Genomic DNA, 16,586 nt, shown 5'->3' on the forward strand with positions numbered 1-16,586 from the left:
AATAAAAACTAGAAAGGAAGGGCTGTGAGATGGCTTAGCCACTAAAGGTGCTCTCTGTACCATGCAAGCTTTAGGACCTTTGGGGACCCACTGTGGAGGGAGAGAATGAACCCCTGAAAGTTGACTTCTGATACCCACATGTACACTGTGGGTACACTAAACTTATAAATGCAACTAACATTTCTACAAGGTTAAAACAGTATAATATAGTTTTCCTTGGGATTTATTTTGTTAGGGTTACTGTAAATTATTTTGAAGCCGGAGCCTCAATTTGTGCTGGAGATGTGGTTTATTTGGTAGAGTGCTTGCTTAACATACATGAAGTCCAGTGTCCAGTCTCTACCACCACATAAACTTGGCCTGGTGGTGTACACTGGTAATTCCAGCACCCAGGAAGCAGATGCAGGAGGATCAACCTTGGCTATCCTAGAAGTTTGTGATCAGCCTAGGCTCCTTAAGTCTCTGTCTACAACAAAGTAAAAATGAAACCCAGCAACATGTTATTAAGGACCAGTTTCTTCCAAGGGCTGTGAGAGAATCCATGTCTTTAGCCTCAGTCTGATAGTTTGCTGGCTATCCGTATCAAGAAAGTTGCAGCTTCTATGGCTTCAGGGACGCATTGCCCAGGATGCTGCCTATCTCTTCACCTGGTGTTTGTCCTGCATCCCTCTTGAGCACTTATGTAATATGAATGTCCATATGAGATCTGGACATCAGCTCATAATGACCACAGTGCGAACTGTGGTTACCCTGATAGCCAAGGTAAAACACAATTTGGGAGTTTCAAGGTTTTTTCTCATAGTCAGTCTTCAAAACGTATCATATTCTCTGTGTTCTCTCCCTGCCCCCTTCCTCGTGTGCCAAGGATGGACCTTTCTGATTCCAGGCAAACTGTTATTTAGTTATATCCTCAGTCTGTATTCTTTGGAGGCAGGATCTCACTATGTAGCCCAGGCTGGCCTTGAACTTACCATCCTCATCTCAGCTTCCCAAGTTATGGGATCACGAGTGTGTGCCACCATGGCCATCCTACACATCAGGCTGACTTAGGTATTTATTTTAATTCTAAGCCCACAAATTCTAAATATTCAGATCTTTCAGTCTTGCAGCCAGCATTAGAGCTCTTGAGAAGGTAACCCAGCCTAGCTAGGACCAGAGGGGAACACACCTGGGGTCCCAGGGCCGAGGAGGCTGAGGCATAGACTACTATGAGTTTGAGTGGCCTAATGAATACGTAACTGACTGTTTACTCTAAATCTCATCTCATTGTTTTCTCCCCCCCCTTTCCCTCCATCCCCAAGCTCTCCCTTGTTCAACTCATTTATCGGTTTATTATTATCGATTATTATTGCAGTGCTGGATATCACCCCTCTCCTTCCCCCACCCCTCCTCACACAAACTAGGCAGTTTTTCCGAGCTGAAACCCAGGACAAGATTTTGCTTTTTTTTGTTTTTTTCCTGTCTTGGGGTGGGGTGCTCCTGGGATTTCTCTTCTGTGACAATGTCTTTTTTTCTAGAAGTACTGGGCAGGAAGACTTGTTAAAACTGGTCTAGGACCTCCTAGACTTGCCTAAGACAGACCTCCCTGCAGCAATTGCTAGAGGCAGCATCAGGGTGGGGGGGGAGGGCTGCTCTTGACTGCAACCCGCCCCCTTCAAAGCTGGTCCTATTCCATCCTGGTGTGGCGGTCTGCTGCCATGGTCATGGGTCCTTTTTGAAGGGTCCCAGAGGTCCCAGACTGCACTGCCCGGAAGACTGTCCCAGAATGCAGAAACCAAAGAGGGCAGGAAGAAATTTCGGTGCACTAACCTGAGTAAGGGGGTGAGGGCAGATGGGGCGGCTCTTTCTCTCCCTTCTCTACAAAGCCTGCCTGGCTGCCTGGGCTCGGCTGAAGTCTTAGGTTTTAAAAACCACTTCCTAACAAGAAACAGCATTAACGAGTAAAATGGGAGAAATAAATGCAGCTAGTGACCCCGATTGCTTTCCACCTCCAGCCCCGGGCTTGCTCCAGCTCGCCAGCCAGTTTCAGCCAATGTATTTCTGGTTGGGATGGAAGCCAGGGGTCAGAGATGTCCCAGCAGCACTGTTGACATTTTGCCCAGTGCCTTTGCCTGTGACAGCTGCCAAGAGAGTGTGTTGGCAAAGACTGCCTAGAAGTTGATCTAGATGGGTTAGAGGGCCAGAGAACTCACTCAGTACCATGAAATCCCATAAGGTCATAACTGTGGGGACCCAGGCCATCTCTGAATCATTGTGCTAGTACCTCAGAATCTCTAGGGTCAAGGTCCAACTGTACCCCCACTTTATCTTCTGCAAGACAACTAACCATAACACAAAGCCATGTATTTCATATGTGTTAGAGAACTGAACCCCATCAGAGCTGGAGTGGGGGTTATTATCCCAGGCACAGGGACAGTAACCAGAACATACAGATGACAGAAAACATGTGTCAGAGGACGCTAATCAATTCCTATGTATTGTCTCATTCACTGAGGAAATTGAGGCACAGAGGGGCAGGGTCACAAGTCACAACTGGGTGACTTCAGAACAGTGTCACCTGTCATCTCCTGGATGGACTAAACAGGTTCTGAGATGGGCTGGGGGTGGGGGGGCTGCCATGTGCATTAACTTTCCTCCTTTTTTTTTTTTAAACAAAAAACAAAAAGCAAAAAACAAAAACAGAGTCTCATGTCTCCCAAGCTGGCATTTGAACTCAATATGCAGCCAAGGATACCCTTGAACTTCTGATCCTCCTACATCCACCTCCCAAGAGCTAGCATTTCAGGCATGCCCTGCCATGCCAGGTTTATTTGGTGCTAGGGCCTTGTGCGTGCTAGGTGAACCCTCTGGCAACTGAGCTACTTCCCCAGCCCTTCAATGCTAAGTAAACAACAGTAGCCCGAGGCTTGCATTCTTCTGCCTCCAGACAAACAGCAAGCACTGCACCCGAGGGGACAGAAGCCCAGACAGCTGACCCCAGCCCTGGCAGCCTTTCTTTCCTGGCTTGGTTGGTCTAAGCCAGTTGTTCTAGGTCTCATGGGAGCCGCATGGGACAGAGTATGCAAGCTGGCAGCATTGCCATCCTGTAAGCCTCCTGCAGCCCAGACTTTTCCACAGCGTCAAAGAGCCAGCTGGACCCAGCCTTGTACTAGGCCAGCTTCTACCACATGGGAGCCTAGGTGATAGCCCACAGGTGAAGATGGCTGCCTAGTGTCAGCTTGTTGCTTCATTGTTGGCTGTGTGCTTTCATCCACACTGGGTAGACAATCTAGCGCCACAGTCACAGTCACTGTGCTCCGAAACAGCTCCTGGGACAGGAGAGACTCAGGAGGGGACAGTCCTTAAGGGAGGTTTCCTGCATGCAATAGGTTGTGACAACACCTGCACTGTCCTCTTGGGGTAGCCCAGCTTGCTGTTTGTTGCTAAAATTCCTTCCCAGAGGGAGACAGCAGCATCTACCCCTCTCCCCTAAGGTCCCAAGACAAACTGAGACATGATTCCACCAAAGTTCACTCTGGGGAACCAGTGAGTTTATTCTGCTTCCTTACAAAGCTTAGGTGAGGGGTTACTTACTGGGGTGTGGGTGCTCGTCCCAGAAGGCCACACCCAGAAAGCCTTACCCAGAAGACATGAGGGGTTCCTATACCCACCCCCAACCCCAGTCTTCCTCTAGCCCTTCCCCCAGGATACATGCAATGAAGACAGAGCTCTACAACAGATGGTAAAGAGCACCCATACCCAGGTGAGGGTCTACTATAAACCATCAAAAAAGTCCAGCTGGCACGATCTTCTGCAAGAGGATGCAGCTGAATGCTCCAAGATGGCAATTGCTTGGCTTGGAAGACAGTTACTTATGATACTGTCCTTTCTCTATTTCTTTGTTTCACTGTTCTCTATTTCCTTGTCTCACTCTGTAGTCCAGGCTGGGCTTGAACTACCAGAGGTCTGCCAGCCTTGCCTCTGGAGTGCTGCTATGCCAGGCTTTCTTTTTCTTTTTTTTTTTTTGGGGGGGGGTTGAGACAGGGTTTCTCTGTGGCTTTGGAAGCTGTCCTGGAACTAGCTCTTGTAGACCAGGCTGGTCTCAAACTCACAGAGATTCATTCGCCTGCCTCTGCCTCCTGAGTGCTGGATTAAAGGCCTATGCCACCACCTGGTTTTTCTTTTTCTTTTGGCACTAGGGTCAGCATCTAGAGTCTAGGCTATGCTAGCTAGGCAAATGTTCTATCACAGTGGATAACGTGCACTGTCTTACTTTAATATATTTTTGTAAAATCTACTTTTATTAGAGCCGGACATGGTGGCTCACACCTTTCATCCCAGCACTTGGGAATCAGAAGCAGGCAGATCTCTGTGAGTTAAGGCCAGCCTGGTCTACAAAATGAGTTCTAGGACAGCTGAGCTGTTATACAGAGAAACCCCATCTCAAACAAAACAAAACAAAACAAAAACAAGCCTTCTTTTATTATTGTATTTCACAAAAGCAAGTGCTCTAACTCCTGAGCTTAAGCCCTTTGACTTATGTTTAAGATACATACAAACAAGGCATGGTGGTTCATACCTGTGCAATCCTAGAACTTGGGAGGCACAGGCAAGAGAAGCTGGAGTTCAAGGCTAGCTCTGGCTATGTAATGTAGGTCAGCCTAGGCTACATGAGACCTTGCCAGGAAAAAAAAAAAAAGCAAAGAGTTAGGAAAATGGTTCAGTTGGTAAAATGTGCATAAGGCTCAGAGTTGAAGAACTCACATAAAAAGCATCAGGTGCTGTGTGTCTGTAACCCCATTGCTGGGAAGGCAGAAACAGCTAGATTCCTTGAACTTGCTGGTCAGCCAGACCAGCTTAATTGCTGAGCGCCAGGTACCACGTTGTCTCAAAACAGAAGGTGAAGAGTGATTGAGGAAGACACTTGTCAGCCTCTGGCCTCTATACATGCACACACGCACGCACGCACGTGCTCCTCCCCACATGCACACATGTACACACACAAATATATACAGAGTGTTTTGGGGTTTTTTGGAGTGATTTTTTGTTGTTTTGTTTTGTTTAGAGATGCATCCAGTAGCCCCTAATTGATTACTTGCTTGATTGCTTGCTTTGCAGTGCATGCTGGCCACATAGAGCTGAAATCTCAGACCCCTCAACGTCATTGAAGACCATCACTAATGGTGGTCAGCTGGGACTGATTTTCATCAATATCACGTATATCCTCATTCCATGGTTCACTGAGCCCTTACTGTATCCCAGGCTCCTGAGGAAGGCCAGGAGGACAGAGAGAAGGAAAACAGTGTCTTCCTGACTGACTCTACAGTGCCAGGATGGGGGTTCTGGAGGGAAAGAACAGAGTGTTTTGGGCAGTGACCAGGGCCCCTGCTTGGACCCAGTTTTGTGAAAAGTCATCTCTACAAAGGTGACATTAAAATGGCAATCTCTGCAAGGAGCTATTTGTTCGAGGCATGTATGGAAAAGCATTCTGTGCAAAGGATCAGCACGAGCAAAGGCTGGAGACTACTTAATGCTGCAAGAGTGTGAGGCAGTGGTGAGGCTAGGCAGGCAAGGAGAGTGGCGAATATATGCAGGACTTTGAGCTGGATTCTTTGGGTGACCTGGACACAATCCTATCCAGGGTGTTAAGCCAGAGCTCTAGGCTGAGGGGTTAGATGATAAAGGCCTAGCATGCATAAGGTCCTGGGTTCAATCCCCAGCATTGGGGAGCCTCAGTGACTAACCTGTGCCTCTGAGCCTTACTGTGAACTTAACAGATATGCTGCCCAGAGAGGTCAAGGGATTTACCCAAGTGAAACAGCAAAGCCACATCAAAGGCGAGATCCCACACCAAATGTCAGCCTGTGAGCCCTAAACCTAGCCTAGGCTCTGGAAGCCACTAAAGGAGGAGTTTGAGGACACCCATTCAAACAAGAATCTGTGGAGCGTCTCAGCTCGCCCCCCACCTCCACCCCCACCCCAACCCGGTGCCCGGCCCTGGCGCTGGGAGACAGGAAGACCTAGCAGGACGGTTGCAGGCAGTCCTGGGGTGCCCCATCTCTTCAGCTTTAGAAATTCCTGCAGGAGTCACGTCCCCTCGCACCCCGCCCGGCAAAGTCGCAGAAGAACACAAAGGGCCGTTGTTTCCTGCCTGGCCGCCGGCGTACTCCATTTCCCTCGTTTGTCTGCTCGGCAGCAGGAGCAAAGGGCAGCAGCCACCAGAGGCGTCTGGGAGAAAGCGCTGGCCGCCTCGTTAATGGGCCGCGGGGGACTCGGGCTGAGAAGGAGGATGCGGGACCCGGGACCCGGGACAACCCCGGCGGCCACGCCCTACTCTGTGTCCAACGTGCAGGGAGTCCTAGGAGCAGACTCAGCTGATGAGGCAATCGCGAGCAAACGTGCGGCCCGTCCCGTCTGTCTGCGGGTTCCTGGACAAGGGGTGGGTGCAGGAACCCGGTGGCAGCCGCTGCCTCCTCCCCCACCCTGGGTTTCCAGGGTCAGCTGGGGAGAGTACCCAAAACCTTGAGCACACGGGGTGGGGTTGCTGGGGCGGGGGGTAGGGGGTACGTGAACACACATGCCTGAAGCCTCCCCCTTGTAGTTCAGGCCTTCTGACATTAATCCCCGGGCAACCGTTGTTCTGTTCCTCTCCAGTCCCTCCACCCCCAGAAGCACTGACAGACACACCCGGACTGGGTGCCAACCCGCAGACACACCTGGGCAGCCTTACGTGGGCGCGCACGCGCTGGGGCACTTGTTTGGAGAACAGTTCTAAGCCGCTTGCCTCCCCTGTTGTCTCCAGCCTGTTGGAACAAGGACTAGGCTGCGCGTCCTTACATACGTTGCTTTAACCTCTCAGAGCCTCAGAAAAGGAAATCTGCTGAGTAGGGGAAGTATTATTAGGTTGTTGTTGGGATTTAAATAAGATAGAGGTGGGGCCAGAGAGATGGCTCAGGAGTTAAGAGCTCTGGGTGGTTTTCCAGAAGACCCCAGTTCAATTCCCAGCACCCATATGACTGCTCACTAAGGTCTGTAACTCCAGTTCCAGGGTATCGGACGCCCTCTTCTGGCCTCTGCAGGCACCAGGCATGTATGTGGTGGTGCACAGATATGCATGCAGACAAAGCATGCACATAAATAAATAAAACATTTGGGGCTAACGCATTAAGCCCCACTGTTCACGAAGACTCACCTAACACATGATGGGATAGCTTCCGGGAACTAAAAGAGGGCCCACGGCCCGTTTTGTCACGGGAGGAGGGGGGCAAGGCTGTTGCCCACTTTTTCCCTTTGCGTTATGCTCATGCCTTCTGAATGAAAATGAGAACATCACTGCTTCTAGGTATGGCTGGGGAGAGCGGTTTTATTATAGGTATGAGGGAGAGAGCACAGACAAGAGGTATCTGGAAATTCAGAATGAGCCAGGCCACGAGAGGAGAGAGAATAGAGAGGGCGCACGTGGACCAAGGGAGGAGCAGATGACGAAGCCAGGAGAGGCCCAAGAGAGTGGGCGGCCAAAATGGCTGAGTTATACAAGAATCAGAAGCTGGGGGAAGGGAAGTCCAGCCCCTGGAGAGGAGAGGTTTAGGGTGGGGAGCGGGGTGAGAAGTGTGGGTGAGTACTGGGTGAGACTTGTCCAAGGTTTCTTTGGGACCTGACATTTTTTGCGCTGGAAACGCCATCTGTTGATCCAGGGCTTGAAGCTAACTGCCTGCCTGCCTTCCTTCCTTCCTTCCTTCCTTCCTTCCTTCCTTCCTTCCTTCCTTCCTCCCTTCCTCCATCCATCCTTCCCTCCTTCCCTCCTTCCCCACAGATCTCTGTGGGGCATTGAAGACCCTTCATTTGCAGTGGTAGCCTAGGATCATTGCCCAGTACCCCTAGCTGTGCCTGTGACCTGCCCACCTGGGATGGTGCCAGCTCTAGCCCCTGACTCATTGCAGGAAGCCCCTTCCTGCCCGTCTCTCCATCCATGCAACAGGGACCGGAAGCCTGCTGTCTCCTGTCCCCCGGGACTGTTGGGAGATGAGTCAGATAACGGGTGGGGAAAGCCAGAGAAGCTGAAAGAGAGGCTCTTAGCAGAGCCGATTGGCTAGCTGATGCAAGGTTTGGGTTTTTCCATGGAACCTAGTGCGTGCAAACAGGGACGGTTCCCAGCAAATACCAGAATCTCTAGTCCCAACAGACTTCCTTGGGTAAGGACTGTGATGCCAGGGCTCAGTCCAGGCTGCTACCCCTAGCTCTGTGACTGGAAGTATGCCTGTGACCACTTAGCTCTGCCCGCCTCTGATCTGTCGGGACAGGGCGTGGCTTTCCAGACCAGAGTGTTGTCTGATGCAATGGGGTGGTGGGTCTTGGGTACTTCCCAGCAGGGGTCCTTAGGGCCGGGGACTCTTTAGGAGGGAGACAGATTAGGACAGAAGGACTGAAGCCCCCTAATCAGAGGGTTGGCCCATTCCACAGTCCTCAGGCATGATGTCCATGAGACAAATGCAGAGTCAGATTAGTGTCCCCTTAGATGACCTTGGGCATGACTAACCCCTTCCTGGACCCTATAGTGCACAAGTGGCTGTCTTCAAATGTGATCCAAGTCTGAATCCTCCAAACAGTTCATGTCTTAGGACCTTTGTTTGCCAGTGTGGAGTGGAGACAGCAATGCCAATCAAGAAGACAGAAGAGAGGGAGGGAGGGTGCACCTGCAATCCCAGTGCTGGGGAGGCTGAGGCAGGAAGATCATGAGTTCAAGACCATCCTGAACTACACAGCCATTGATTGCTATTGTAAAACATCTTCTTTGAAACTCCTTACTCTGTCCCTCATCACAGGGGAGCCCAGGTAGGCCCTCGTCATAGGTACAGGAGGCAGCAGTGAGCCCTGACATCTTCTGGACTGTATATCCTCCACTAAGGTTTCCAGTTTCATCATGTGAGCTTTTCTGGGAAGAGATGCTCAGGGTCAGTGTGTGTGTGACCTACACGTTCTGTGACCGGATGTAGATGGACAAATGGAGGCAGGAAGAGAAGGGACAACTTGTCTCAGGTCACATGGACAGGGTTTGGACCTAGATCCCCTGAGTCAGATGGTCTACCCCCACAAGGTCTGGAACCTCTCTGTTTCTCTCCAGTTAAAATGGTCCTAAGCATAACTTCCTTGGCTTCTGGAGTGTAGCTCCAGGGGGTCTCTGTCCAGGGAAATAAATGGAGGCCCACTTAGAGGGGATGGGTTTTAGGAGGAGGGAAAATGACTCAAGCCAGTGTTAAGCATGAGGGTTGAGTTTATGTGTGTCCGTGTGGGTGGGCGGGAGAGGAAGTGGTAAAGCAGAGGGGCTTCAGGATGGGAGTCTGTCCTGCCAGCCTCAGTGGGGCGGAGCACTCTGAAGTACACCTCCAGCCTCCCAGCCCTGCCTGCTTCAAGTTCCTCTCTTCTCCACCCTGTACCCCAGTCTTCTCAGGGCCTTACATTCTGCCCACCCTGAACCAGAAGGACAGGGGTCTGGGTGGGTGGGGGGCACAGCTGGGGTCACTGACACCAGAAACTGGATCCTTGCCCTGACAGTTCTTTGGCCATCTCCCTTAGTCTGAGGCCTGGCTATTTTTAGAAATCTTCCCTCACACCCCTCCTCTCCCTGCTTCTGCCAGCTGAGGGAGGAAGTGACTCACCTCAAACCCAGACAGGTAGCTGCAATCCTCAGTGGGCCCCTGGCAGGCTCTGGCTGCTGCAGCCCGAGGGTGGCCCTGCCACCCGCTGTCATGGAGGCCCAGGGCCCAACCAGGCCCTTTCCCGGGCTTCCTTTGCCATTCATCTCTGGGGGCCTAGGAACAGGACTGGCTTAAGCCAGAGAAGGGCAGGTTGGGCTTGCCGGAAAGACTAGGTGGGAGGATTCTAGAAACTGTGGCTGGGGCTGTAGAGGGCCCGTTGTCAGTGGGGGAAGCGGGCATGGAATAGCCAAGACCTAATGATAAACTTCTGCCAGACTAGCTTGGTCCCAGAGAATTGGGAAGAGGGGTATCCAGGATTGAGCTCCTTTCTTTGGGCCCCAAGGCCCCCAACACAGAGGTCTGTCCTCTGGAATCCCTCCTCAGGAGACTTGTGGCCTTGGACTGCCCTGATGGGGATTAAAAGGTTCAGGCATTATGCTGGCCTGCCCCTGTTACCTGGTGAAACAGGCAGTACCCTGGTCAGCCCAAGGTTCCATGGGAACTAAGTCTGCACGCAGGTGCAGAGGACCCCTTTAAAGATAGGCCCCTGCCCATTTACGCTCTCTGTTCCTCTGTTTCTCTGTTCCCACTCTCTGTCCCCTCTCTCTGTTTCCCTGCTCTGTCTCTCTATGGCGACTGGCCGTGGCGGTCAGCCATTACCCTGTTCCTCTTCTTAGTCTCCCCATTCTGCCGGCCCTTATAATAAACTTATAGTCTTATGTCTCATGTCTCAGCATTTCTCTTTTCTTCTTTTTAAACAAAACAATAACAGGGATAACTCACCTCTTTGTCACTTACTAGATGACAAAGCTATTTCTCCATAGTTCAGAGCTTGGTGTTCCAAGGAGCTGCTCTGACACACCTGAGCCAGGTGACCGTGGCAGCTCACTTCTCAGGGCCTGCTTCCTCACTGTGTGGTGAGGTCAGATCTTTGCTATGTATTTCCCTTTGGGTCAGGGTCTCACGACATATCCGTGGCTGGCCTGAAACTTTTTATGCAGGTAGTAGACCAGGCTGGCCTTGAACTTGTGTCACTTTTCCTCCCTGAGCCTCTCAAGTGCTTGGGTTATAAGTATGAGCTACCATGTCTGAAGGTCTATCTTTTGAATTACATTTATTGATCTACTTTTACAGGCCTTGGAGAGATGGCTCAGCAGTTAAGAGGGCCTACTGCCCTAGCAAAGGTCCTGAGTTTGGTTCCCAATACTCTAACTGCCTCTAACACTAGCCCCAGGGGATCTGACATCTCTGGCCCGGTGAGTGCATGCCCTCACATGTACATACACACACACAGGCATACATACTCACACATAATCAAAAATAACAAAATCAAAAAATTTTTTTTTTTTTTAACACAAGAGTCTCTCTGTGTAGCCCTGGCTGGCCTGGAATTTGCTATATAGACCAGGTTGGCCTTGAACTCACAGACAACTGCCTGACTCTGCCTCTCAATGCTGGGACTAAAGGTGTATGCTGCCAAGTCTGGCTTAGAAATAAAATCTTAAATTTTTTTAAAACTTATTTTTAAGAGTTATCTACTTTATATGTATGTATGAATGGTTTCAAGCATGTATATATGTGTACCATGTGCCTAAAGAGACCAGAAGAGGGTGTCAGATACCCTGGAACTACAGATGATTGAGAGGGGTGGGAATCGAATCCAGGTCTTCTGTGAAAATAGTAAGTGCTTTTAACTACTGATGCTCATCTCTCCAGCACCACTACATTTATGTGTGCAAGTGTGTGTGTATGAGCGTGTCTGTGTATGTGAGTGTGTGTGTGTAGATCAGAAAACAACATACTATAGTCACTTCCCTCCCACCCTGTGAGGGAGCCAGGGATGGAATTCAGGGCATCAGGATTGGGAAGGACACTTTTACCACTGAGCCAATCTCATAGGCCCAGAGGTGTTTGTTTGTTTGTTTGTTTGTTTGTTGAGACAGGGTTTCTCTGTGGCTTTGGAGGCTGTCCTGGAACTACCTCTTGTAGACCAAGCTGTTCTGGAATTCACAGAGATCCACCTGCCTCTGTCTCCCAGGTGCTGGGATTAAAGGTGTGGGCCACCAGCGCCCTGCAGGTTCTGGTTTTTAAGTATGTGTTTTAAATTGGGCAGGGTGAAACACATCCATAATCCCAGCCCTTGGGAAGTGAAGGGAGGAAAATCAGAATTAAAAGGTGGAACCTAGTGAGTCTAGGACCAGTGAGAAGATTCAGAAGACGCTACCCAGCCTGATGACCTGCGTCTGATCTCTGGGATCCTCACAGAGGGAGATAAGTGATTCCCACTGGTTGTTCACTATCTCCACATGTACATGGGGACACATGCACACACACACACACACACACACACACACACACACACACACACACACACACACACACGAAATAATAAATAAAAATGTGATTAAAAATCAGTGAAGTTGAAGACAACCTGGCCCACACAGGAGACTCTGCCTGGAAAAAAAAAAAAAAGCAAATTTAAATTAAACTTTTATTTTTTGTTAGTGGACTCTCTTCAACCCAGCTCCAGCTGCACCAAGGACAGGCAGGGGAGGGGAGTGTCACTGAGGCTGAAGCTCCAGGCTGTCCCACCTCCACAAAGGACTTGGGTGTCTGAAAAACCCCTCTGTACAGAATCCACTAATTTTAGCGTTGCCTGCGCATGCCTGGAAGTACAGATGCTGTCATTGTTGTTCTGGGGTTTCTGGAACCTCCTACCTAGGTTTGAAATCTAGTTCTATAACCTCAAACCTTACTCAGCAGCTGGCCCATCAGCTTCTTGAGTTCCTCGGGGAAGCTCCAGTACCAAATCTATCAATAAGGCAACAAGAATCTGTGGCATCTTCAAGAATCGCATCTGGCAGAGAAGGGCTCCAGGGTTCTGCCCCTGGGTGCCAAAGCTGGGCAGCTTGTCCCTGGTTCTCTCCTGGAAGCATAGTCTGGGCACCTCGTCCAGCTCACATTTTCCTGGTTTGTCCCTGGGGCGATGTCATCTACAGGTAGCCATCATGAAAGTCAGGGTAGGGAAGGATGGCAGAAAAAGGAAAAGTGAACTGTCCTCTACTGATAAAGCTGCCTGTCGTGTGGGCTTTGGTCAGCCTGGGGCAAGCCAAGTAGCAGGGCTGGGGAAGGAGGGGAGGCCTGGTCTTACATCAGACCCAGTATAACCCAGTGCACAGGTCACCCAGGGTCCCAGCGGCCTGAGCACAGGCCCTGACATCAACACTACCCTGGAGTAACATTTGGTCTTCAGGCCATTCTCCTGGTTTCTCATGACACAGAATGAGAAGCTGTAAGAGGCCAGAGGGCTCCCTTCCCTCACCTATACCCCCCTCCCCCACCTATCCCAACTGGTCCCATGCAACTCCCAGCTGCCTGGCTGGGAACAAACCCAAGTCAACAGTTCCTCGAATTGTGTTTCGGCCTAGACTATTCCAGCCCAGGCCGCCAGGCTCTAGAGCTATTAATATTGGCAGATGTAGGTCAGGCAATTTGATCCTCTGGGTTGTGATCTTACCCTCCTTCAGAAGTAAGCTGGTGCAGGCTGAGCTCAGGGTCCTGAAGATGGACGGACTCCTGGCCTTGCAGATTCAGAACTAAGGACCTGGATGGCCTGAGTCAGCCTAGGAACCTGAACACCTGCAAGCTTGGTGGCTGACAGAGGCTGGCAGCCGGGAGATGATAAATGAGGAGGCCTGTGGGAAGATGATGGTAAATTATTATGATGTAATTTTACAAACAGTACAAGTGACGAGTGCTTTCTTTCCCGCTGGGACTGGACCTTGACATCCACCTGGACTTTTACGCATGGCTCCAAAAAAGTGCCCAACAGAGACAGGTGTGAGGTGGGAGGGCTGTGCCTTAGAGGCTGACCCCCTTACAGGACACAACTGCTACCTGCATGGTACTTGCAGTGTTGGTGGTGGCCCTCTGATGTTGCTAGTAACAGAGCTTGGGGTTCAGAAAGTCAATATTAGAGCACATGGCCATGGGCTGGTAGCCAGCAGGTGGCAATGCATGCCAGAGGTGACCAGGAGGTTGGTGACCAGGACAACACTTGGGGAAGCCAAGAACAGAACTGTTTCTGATTCCAGACATGGGTGGTGCCACCTGGCACAGGCTGAATGCTGGAGTCAGTGGCTGTTCTCTGGCCATTGTCCTTCTCAAGTTGGCTCCTGGTCCTGGATTCTCTTAGGAAGAGGAATTGGGCATTTGCAGTGGGACCCTGCTTTTTCTCAGCAGGTGGGACAAAGGAGAAAGATCCCTCCAAAGACCCCTCTCTGCTTGTCATGAGGTCTCCCATTCAGCGAGCCCTTTGCCTTAGAAGAACACAGCTTGGTCTGAGTTTATGGCTGCGAAGTGGCCCACAGGTGACCCTGGCAGAGGAGGTGGTAAGGCACAAGTAATTTGCAGACAGCTGTCTCTGTGCCCAGGGGTCCCTTTGGCCCTCCAGCTTTGTTCCTTCCTCAGCCTTCTTCCTGGGACCCCCACTCTGTAGTCATACAGCTGATGGGTGTGGTCACAGAAGGGACTGTGCATAGTGCCAGTCCCCATCATTCCAGGGGAGGAAGATGATGCTGGGAACTATGCAGATACCTTTAGCTAATGGCTGGAGGTTGGCAGGCACTGAAGGCTGAGGGAAAACAATCTGTGCACCTCAGCATCCAGGTATCCAACATGAGCTGCAGGCGAAAGGGCAGCACCAAGATGCAGACGGAGGGAGCCAGGCAAGAGGCAGGGACAGTGGCTGAGGCTTCAATGTGCATGCCAGGGCATGCAGGCTATGTGGAACCAGGACATCATTATGAGTGACATGGTCAGGGGAAAATCTGAGTGATGTTAGGATGGGGGAATAAGGTCTGGGCTGACATCTTCAGCAACCCTATGTTGGTTCAGGTACCTATCTCTTGTGTTTTCTCACCCATGTCCATCAGAAAGATGAGAACAATTAGTTAAGGTACTGGAGCTGCCAGCTCTAGCACCCAAAAGCCCCAAGCCTCACCCTTGTCCTTCTCAGTCCCAACTCCACGGAGGCACCTCATTCAAGGAAAGCTCACCCAGAGTCTGAGCTACTGCAGCCAACCCTGTCCTTCCTAGGAACATTGTTTAGATCAACTCAGATGGGCGGGAAGGGCATGGTGGGTAAGGAGTGGCACCGCACACCCCTTTCCATAAACAAAACCTTAGCTTTGGGCTTTTGGCAGGGTTGCCTGGCTGAGTAAGCCTAGCCAGCTGCCTCCTGCCTCTGACTGTCCTGTGTCCTGGGCCTTTATTTCCTGCCCAACTGGCTGTGGAAGTGACAGGAGGCCTGGGCCCTGTCCTTCAGGAACATTCATTGCTGGAGTTTGGGGAAATGGTATCCCAGTCTCCCCATTCCCCATATGATTTCTCTTTTGCCTTACAGCACCACCCCCAGAGCCCGGTCAGGAAGGGCACTAAGGATGGCTGAGATGCTTGTGGGAGGACACATGGGGCAGGCAGGAGCAGGGATGCTCGGGGACTTTTATTCTTGGTGACTTTTTTTTTTGTTCTCTGCCCAAATACTGTGTATGGCCAGTGTGATAATTACAGACTGGGGAACTGGCCTACATATTCTTCCCTGGCTGTGCTTGCTAGTCCCTCCTCACCTTCAGGCCTCTGTCACACTGCTCCGTCTGGCAGGAATCTCTCCACCATGAATATCAATCCTCTTATCCCAGAGGCCCCAGTCAGAAGCCTTGTACCCACCAGATACACTCACTCCTATCTTGCCCATTTCCTCAAGAGCAGTGATCCTGTCATCTCTGTGGTCTCAGTGTCTAGAACAGGACTTGACATTGGCATCAGGTAATCTTTGTTGACAGGACAAATCACGCTTGGATGGAGCTTGCTGTGACCAGACACCGTGTGAAGTGCTTCCTGGGAGCCAACTCCTGCTCTGCTCCACACAACTGCCCCATGAACCCGGTGTCTGCGCCCTTCTCACTGTGTAGATGATGACACCAAGGCACAGGCGGTTAAGTAACATGCCCAAGGTTACACAGCAAGCACATACGAAACCAGGCTTGAATGTGAGGCAGCTGGAATCTACACCAACACTAATAACTGGTTTTCTATGCCGCTTCTGGGAGACACAGTCCTTTACAGCAGGTGGACACCCATGTCATTTTGAGGAGAGTCACTTGCTTGACTGGGTAATTCATCCTAGCTGATGCCTGTTCTCCAAGCGTGGCTTCTCACCCTAGTCCATGTTCCTGAATTTACGCAGCACTTGAAGAATGGGTTTGGCCTGGAGTAGTGGTGCACACCTAATCCTAGCACTCTGGAGGTGGAGGCTGGAGGATCAGGAGGCCAAGGCCAGCCTTTGGTAAATAGCTACAAGAAACCCCATCTCAAAAATAAACTCAAAATCCTAAGAGGCCCCAGATACATTACTCGTAATTCCCAGCACCAGGGAAGCACAGGCAGGAGGCTCACTATTGCAAATTGAAGGCTAGCCTGAACCACACCAGTTTCATGGCAGCTAGAGCTGTACAGTGAGGCTATCTCATAAAACCCAACCCATCCCACCCCACCCCATCATGTCAAACACAATAAATTTGGTTTCAGTGAATGTCTGCAGAATGATCATTTTGCTAAGCTCCAAACAGGCGAACACACAACTTCCAGAAGACCCTTGGATCACCTCCCTCTGGCAAGTCTGTTTCCAGCTCTGGGAAATGGGCTGACTCCCTCAGCCAAACGGTGTGAGGCCAGATAGGGACTTCGGAGCTGGTCCTGAGCCAGTGTCAAATGTTGGCACTGTGCACACCTGCCCCAGACAGCCAGGTGACGTGATTGTCTGGCAAAAATCAGGCCAGGTACCTGTTCCTTGTCCCTAGGAGCCCCTCCTGTCCCGGACCTGGGCAGGGCGGGTTTAGAAGATAGCGGGCA

The sequence above is a fragment of the Cricetulus griseus genome (assembly GCF_003668045.3).
Source record: "Cricetulus griseus strain 17A/GY chromosome 1 unlocalized genomic scaffold, alternate assembly CriGri-PICRH-1.0 chr1_1, whole genome shotgun sequence".
In the NCBI taxonomy this organism is placed as follows: Eukaryota; Metazoa; Chordata; class Mammalia; order Rodentia; family Cricetidae; genus Cricetulus; species Cricetulus griseus.